Here is a 7,390-nt window from a genome sequence, read left to right on the forward strand (position 1 = left end):
GAGTTGGACTGTAAAGAAAGCTGAGTGCTGAAGAATTGATGCTTTTGAACTGAGGTGTTGGAGAAGACTCTTGAGAGTCCCTTGGACTGCAAGGAGATCCAATCCGTCAAACCTAAAGGAAATCAGTCCTGAATATTCATTGGAAGGACAGATGCGGAAGCTGAAACTCCAATATTTTGGCCATCTTATGTGAAGAACTGACTCATTGGAAAAGACCCTGATGCTGGGAAAGATTGAAGGCAGGAGGAGAAGGGGATGGCAAAGGATGAGATGGTTGGATGGCATCACGGACTCGATGGACACGAGTTTGAGCAAGCTCCAGGAGATGGTAAAGGACAGGGAAGCCTGGTGTGCTGCAGTCCATAGGGTTACATGGCCGGACACAACTGAGTGACTGAATTGAACTGAACTGACCAGGGATTGAACCCCAGGCCTCCTGCATTGGGAGCATGGAGTCTTAGCCACTGGACCACCAGAGAAGTCCACGGTCCCTTCTTGATAATCCTTCAACTTCCACAGTCCAGGCTCTGCCAGGTGAGCTGCTATGCTGAGTTTCTGGACTGAGTGGCCTTGCAAGAGGGAGTCATTCCTGGAAACTGGAATAGATCAGAAATACCCCTAAGAGGGTTATTTTCTCCAATTGGATTCTGATATAAATAAACCTTGCCTACTTTTACACAGTCAGTTTCTATTCCTAGTGTTGGGTAGAGGGAAGTGATGTTCCAGGCTTTAGAGTCAGCCCTGGTCCCACCACATATTAGTATGACTCAGCACGTTGCTTAACCTCTTGGAGTCTCTGTGAGTAATTACCTCATAGAGTTGTGAGAAGTCAATATAATGCAACTACAGCACTTAGAACAGTGCCTAGCAAAGATTAAGAGCTTAATACATATTAGGCATCGTAGTTATAATTGTTGTTGTTCAGTCACTCAGTCGTGTCTCTTTGTGACCCCGTGGACTGCAACACACCAGGCTTCTCTGTCCTTCACTATCTCCCAGAGTTCACTCAAATTTACGTCTATTGAGTCCGTGATGCCATCCAACCATCTCATCCCCTTCTCCTCCTGCCCTCAATCTTTCTCAGCATCTGGGTCTTTTCCAATGAGTTGGCTGTTTGCATCAGATGACCAAAGTATTGGAGCTTCAGCATCAGTCCTTTCAATGAATATTCAGGGTTTATTTCCTTTAGGATTGACTGGTTTGATCTCCTTGCTGTTCAAGAGATTCTCAAGAGTCTTCTCTAGCACCACAGTTTGAAAGCATCAGTTCTTTGGTGGTCAGTCTTTTTTATGGTCCAACTCTCACATCCGTACATGACCGCTAAAAGAATCATAGCTTTGACCACACAGACCTTTTGTCGGCAAAGGGATGTCTCTGCTTTTAAATATGTTGTGTAAGTTTGACATAGCTATTCTTCCAAGGAGCAAGCGTCTTTTAATTTCATGGCTGCAGTCACTGTGATAGTGATAGTAAGAATATATAAAATACACTTAAGATAGGTTTAATCTACTGATACTTTAGTATGAATGTGCCTGTCTTTCTGGAAATCCACATTAGTGTAGATTAAATAACATTACTTGTTAGCTTCTCTTCCCAGCCCAGGTCAGCCCCTCCAGCCCTGCTCTCCTTTCTCCCCTTACTCCTCTTTGTGGAGGAGGACAGTGCCATAGCCAAGCTTGGCCAACAGGAGGAGTATTTGTGCCAAAGAAGGAGTTCCAACTCTCGCAGGAAAAAGTTGGCTTGAGTCTCCTGGCCACACACCCTCCCCTCTAGAGCTTGTCGCTGGGTAGTGTGCTGTTTTGCGATGCCACTACTGCCATCTCTCTCTCCCCACCTCCTCCAGGCATACGTGGGGCTCTCTAGTGTTACATTTCCATTCTCTTCTTTCAGACAGCCTGTTCTAAAGGAATGAACCCTGGATGAGAGCCAGGAGACCTGTGACTTACCGAGCTGTGCCACTGATTAGCTAACCGCTTCGGAGAAGGCAATGGCACCCACTCCAGTACTCTTGCCTGGAAAATCCCATGGATGGAGGAGCCTGGTGGGCTGCAATCCATGGGGTCACTGAGGGTCGGACATGACTGAGTGACTTCACTTTCACTTTTCACTTTCATGCGTTGGAGAAAGAAATGGCAACCCACTCCAGTGTTCTTGCCTGGAGAATCCCAGGGACGGGGCATCCTGGTGGGCTGCCGTCTATGGAGTCGTACAGAGTCGGCCACGACTGAAGTGACTCAGCAGCAGCAGCAGCAGCTAACCGTTTGACTTTCTTTAGCATCAGTTTCCTCACCTGTGACATGGGGATACTAACACCTGCCCTGTGAGCCTCACTAGGTTGTTATAAAAATTAAATGTCCCGACATATGTTGCCACTATTTATTAACTATAACGTGCCACAAAGTTTACATCTTTGTCTACTCTCATACTGTATCATGGCTCCCTTCCGTGGTCTTCGTGGTCTGTGCTCTTCACTCCCATCAGTTCTGGCCCATCGATTCTGGTTGGAAACTCGTGATCAGGAAGGGAATCCAGAGCACTGTTAATCTGCCTCTGCTAACAAAAAAAGAATGAGTTTCAACCATAGCAAGAGGGGTTGGAATTGAAGTTATCTGGAGTGTGTAGAGAAAGGCTGGAGCCTCTTTTCAATGGGGTAAAAAGAGCAGAGAGGGTGCTGTCTAGAGCAGCATGAAAGCAAGGGCATGTAGAAACTGGTGACGGGATAGGGTGACTAGCTCCAAATCGGCCAGAGAGAAGCCTTAGCATACTTTTGCTAAAACCTTAAAGGAACCTGGGGCTTCCCTCACAGCTCAGTCGGTAAAGAATCTGCCTGCAATGCAGGAGACCTGGGTTCGATTCCTGGGTCGGGAAGATCCCCTGGAGAAGGAAATGGCAACCCACTTCAGTATTCGTGCCTGGAAAATCCCATAAAGAGAGGAGCCCAGCGGGCTGTAGTCCATGGGGTCGCAAGAGTCAGGGAATCTGTGAATAAAAGAATGACTGTATCAGGAATTCCCTGGTGGGCCAGTGGTCAGGGATCCATGATTCTACTGCTGGGGGCCCAGTTTCGATCTTTGTTCGGGGAACTAAAATTCCACAAGCCATGCGGGGCAGTTAATTTTTGCTGCTGCTGCTGCTAAATCTCTTCAGTCATGTCCGACTCTGTGTGACCCCATAGACGGCAGCCCACCAGGCTACACTGTCCCTGGGATTCTCCAGGCAAGAACACTGGAGTGGGTTGCCATTTCCTTCTCCAATGCATGAAAATGAAAAGTGAAAGTGAAGTCGCTCAGTCATGTCCGACTCTCAGCGACCCCATGCACTGCAGCCTACCAGGCTCTTCTGACCATGGGATTAAAAAGGTATAAAAGAGTCTGAATGAGTGAATGAATGAATGTGGTCTCTCCCTGGGGTAAGGGATTTGAGGTTCTAGGACACTAGGTGGCAGCACAAGGCAAGAAACCGAGAGATGAGACGGGCACCTCCTGTGTATTCCCCTGACTTTAAGCCCCTTTTCCCTTTTCCCTTTCCCTACCAAGATATTTCAGATGACACTTTCTAATGGTAAAGACACTAAAGCAGGCAGGGAAGAAAAAAAATTTGAGGGGAATAAAATACATATTTCCTAGGGGTGTTTCCAATAGCCCTAAGCTGGAGTTTTCCAGCTTTTAAAAGGGCATTAAAAAAAAGAGAAAATTCAGAACACTGCATGAAAAATCTGGATTAGGATAAGGAGGCATTCAGACTCCCAGTCTAAACTGATTGGGGAAGGAATGTGTCAGGAATCTTTTTTTTTTTAAATCAAATAATAGTACACTGAGGAAGTTAGTGCCTTATCCATTCCTGCCCAATGACACCTCAGACATGTCTCCTTCAATTTCTCCAAAGATAGAGAGCCCATCGAATTTCTCTGTGCTATGCTGTGCTTAGTCGCTCCGTCATGTCTGACTCTTTGCAACCACATGGACTGTAGTCTGCCAGGCTCCTCTATCCATGGGTATTCTCCAGGCAAGAATACTGGAGTGAGTTGCAGAAACCATAGCGTTTCTCAGCAAAGCAGAAATCAGGAATGTTAGTTGACCTTTCATTTTATCCTTCCATTAAGAATCAGTTATTTGCTGCAGGGAAAAAGGCTCTGCTAAAAGTGAGGGGGCCATTGGTTAAACCCCCATCTCAAAAGCTACGGTGGTACAAAGCAGGAACCTTCGCCACCATAATGCGAGTCTTCTGTATCATGAACATCATCCCGGTGCAAAGATGCTGCCTTCTCCTTACTTCACTCTTCTTGGTTTTGTAACTCTAAGACAAAATTCCCCTTTCTAATCATTTCTGTTCCTCCTATTGCTCTGTTCAACCTCCTATTTTAGTGGCCATCCATGGGTGTGCAGCCCAGGGATGCCCCTCCAGACTTCCTTTAGCACAGTAGAACAAAGGCCCCATCTTATCCTGTTTTCTCTGTCTATGGTCTGTGACTCCTTGACTCTTCCTATTTCCTCCAGACCTCACTTCTTCTCATGCTTTTCCTTTGAACTGTAACACTTACTGTCTTTATAATAGTGCATACAAAGCATTTGAAACAGAGCACTCATTTATTCATTCATTGAGCAAATATTTATCAGATGCCTATGATATACTCTTCTGGGCACTTGATAGAGAAATGAGTCAAATGGCCATGATTCCTGCCTTCATGGAACTTTCAAGGAAGCTTATAGTTTTCAATTTAAGCTGACACAATGAATGCTTTTTGTTAGAATCCTGGCATTGGAAGGAATATTTGAAACAGCTCGTTCAATCTCTTACTCAGATCAGAAATTCTTTCTTCTCTGTCTTTGCTGGGTGGCCATTCTTGACCAAAAATTCTCTGTGTTGGTCTTTTCTGGCCCTTTATTATTCTTCGTCCCAATCTTAATCTGTTTCCCTGTTTCCATTCACCATGTCTTCTTCTCCACTATTAGTCTGCCCCTCTTCTACATGATGGCCTATTAAATAAAGACATATTAAGTCTTATATTTTCCATGTGTCAGGCACGTTAGTAGGTGTTTTCATATAATTTCATTGAACCCTCACTTTCTGTGTAGTAAATGTCATTCTCACCTTACTTAATAAGAAGGAAACTGAAGATGAGACAGGTGAAGGAAGCTGCCCAGAGTCACACCCCTTACATATTACAAAGCCCCCTCACTGTTCTTGGCTTATCCTCTTTTCAGTTCTATCTTATACGTGAGTATCTCGCTCCAGATGAAGCCAGTTCAAAGAATAGTAGCATTCTCCATCTTTGCTGATCTGGATGTGATTCTTCCCCTCATAAAGACAAAGACCATAACGTGCTCATGATTACCTAAATGTTCAAATCTTACTGATACGTATTATCTATTGATATACATTATCATCAAGCATGGTCTCTCCCATTCTCTCCTTTTCCCTACATTCTGCATGTTCAGGTCCTATTAATCCTTCAAGGCCTGCCCAGCTCATGCCATACCCCTTAAGGAAACCTTCCTGATTCCACCTTACCCCGACTGGATTTTCTCTCTCACTCTCCCCTTCAAATTTCTATTTCATTTCCTGAGTGCATATCATGTCCTGCAATGTATGCCAATAATATTTGTCCTTCTCAGTCTTTAACCAAGGTATGTGCATCATTCCCTTTTGTAGCGCTTTGTATATAGAAATATCCAGCCACATTTGCCAAATGAACCAGTCTTATAACTGAGAAATCAGCATTGTGTCCCTAACTACGCAAATGACTTACACACTGCTGTTAAAACTCTTGAGCCAGCACTTTCTAACTTCTCTGTGGGGTGGGGGCACAGTCCCTGCTCTGTCCTGCATAGTGTTTTGAACAGAGCACCCACCAGGAACTGTGTATTAGCTCACTGATTTTTCACAGCAGTCCTGCGATGTAGGCAGGATCTGTTTTACAAATGAGGAAAACGGAGAGTCAGAGCTGAGGAGCCAGACCCAAGATCCCCTGGCTGGGAAGCAGCAGAGCTGGGATGATTCGAGCTGAGAGCATCCTGACTCCAATGCCTGTATTGTTCCTGTTACTACGCTGCCTTTCTAAAGTAAGACGTGTGCCCCTTCTGGAAAACAAGTACCTTTGGGCAGTTGCTCCAGACAGGTGGTGAGTTATTTGGCAGAGTTGGGGGAGACCTGCCTCTGTAGATTGTCCTGTGGATGACAAGACAGTCTGCTGGGAGGCCCTTTAGGTTCTTGAGCAGGTTAGAAGACAGCTAGAAATAATGACTGAGGGACAGAATGGGTTAGAAGTGGCCACGACACAGGAAACTGTGGGAAGAGACCAGTGATTCTCCGTATGCAGGACTCTCCTGATTTCTTCCTGAATAGTTCTCTCACCACCTGTAAATCTTTGTTCAAACGCCACCTTCTCAGTGAAGGCCCACCCCCTCACTCCCTCACCGTTTTATATTTCATTTGTTTTCTATGGCAGTTATCACCTTTTAATACATAACTTGCCTGATCTAATTCCTAGAGCTGATTTGCACATACATATTCTTCCTGGTTCAGCCATAAACTTCCCATGCGGCTCCTCCGGAGCCTCTCCCTCTGCCATTTATGAAGCCTTTTGGCCACAGAGGAATAACACATAAGAGAATAAACGTGAAAAGCCTATAGAAGAAATGATTTTAGGTGGAATCAAATTAGTGTCTGTGGATTTTCATGTCCGCTTCCCCAGCCATAGTTCTGCCAAGGGCAGGATGCAAGTTCGATTCAATCATTATTTCCCAACAGTCACAGGTGGGAGAAACTTGAAGAGACTAGAGAAAAAGAGAGACCAAAAATGGGCTGGGGGAAGGCGGCCTCAGAGCTGAGACAGCAGGCCAATGGGGCACCGAACAGGCCGTCCCACAGCTCTGCAGGGGGTTGATCCCCAGAGACCCCCAGAGCCCCGGGCCCGCCCCGCTCCCCGATTCCCATCGTCGCAGGCTCCCGAGAAGAATGCAGGTCAGGAGCATAAGTGACCTTTCGCACCTCAGACAAGCTAAGTTTGTTTTCTCCCTTTCTGTCCGGCCCACAGCGGGAGGGAGGGGGAAATGGGATGGGCCTTGTCGAACTTTCTCCCGCTACAATACCCCAGAGGAGCTGAAGTGGAGAGAGTAAAGGGTCTATTTATTTTAGCTCAGGAGGGACAATGTAAGCAGATGGTCTTTGATGGGATTAGCGGCGTAATCTCTAAGACCCTGGTAAATTGGAAAATGATCCATTATATTCCAGGAACCTTTGGAGGCTTCAGCTCCTGGGGAGGGAGGGGCAGGGCCCGGGGGCACCTTGTTAGAAAGGACCCCCCTCTGGGAGCAGCCAAATCTCGCACAGAGAATTTGGGAAGAAGTTCGTTAGCTGAGCGACGGAAGCCCCTCTCCTCCTGAGAGAG

This window comes from Bos indicus, chromosome 3 (genome assembly GCF_029378745.1).
Source record: "Bos indicus isolate NIAB-ARS_2022 breed Sahiwal x Tharparkar chromosome 3, NIAB-ARS_B.indTharparkar_mat_pri_1.0, whole genome shotgun sequence".
Classification (NCBI taxonomy): Eukaryota; Metazoa; Chordata; class Mammalia; order Artiodactyla; family Bovidae; genus Bos; species Bos indicus.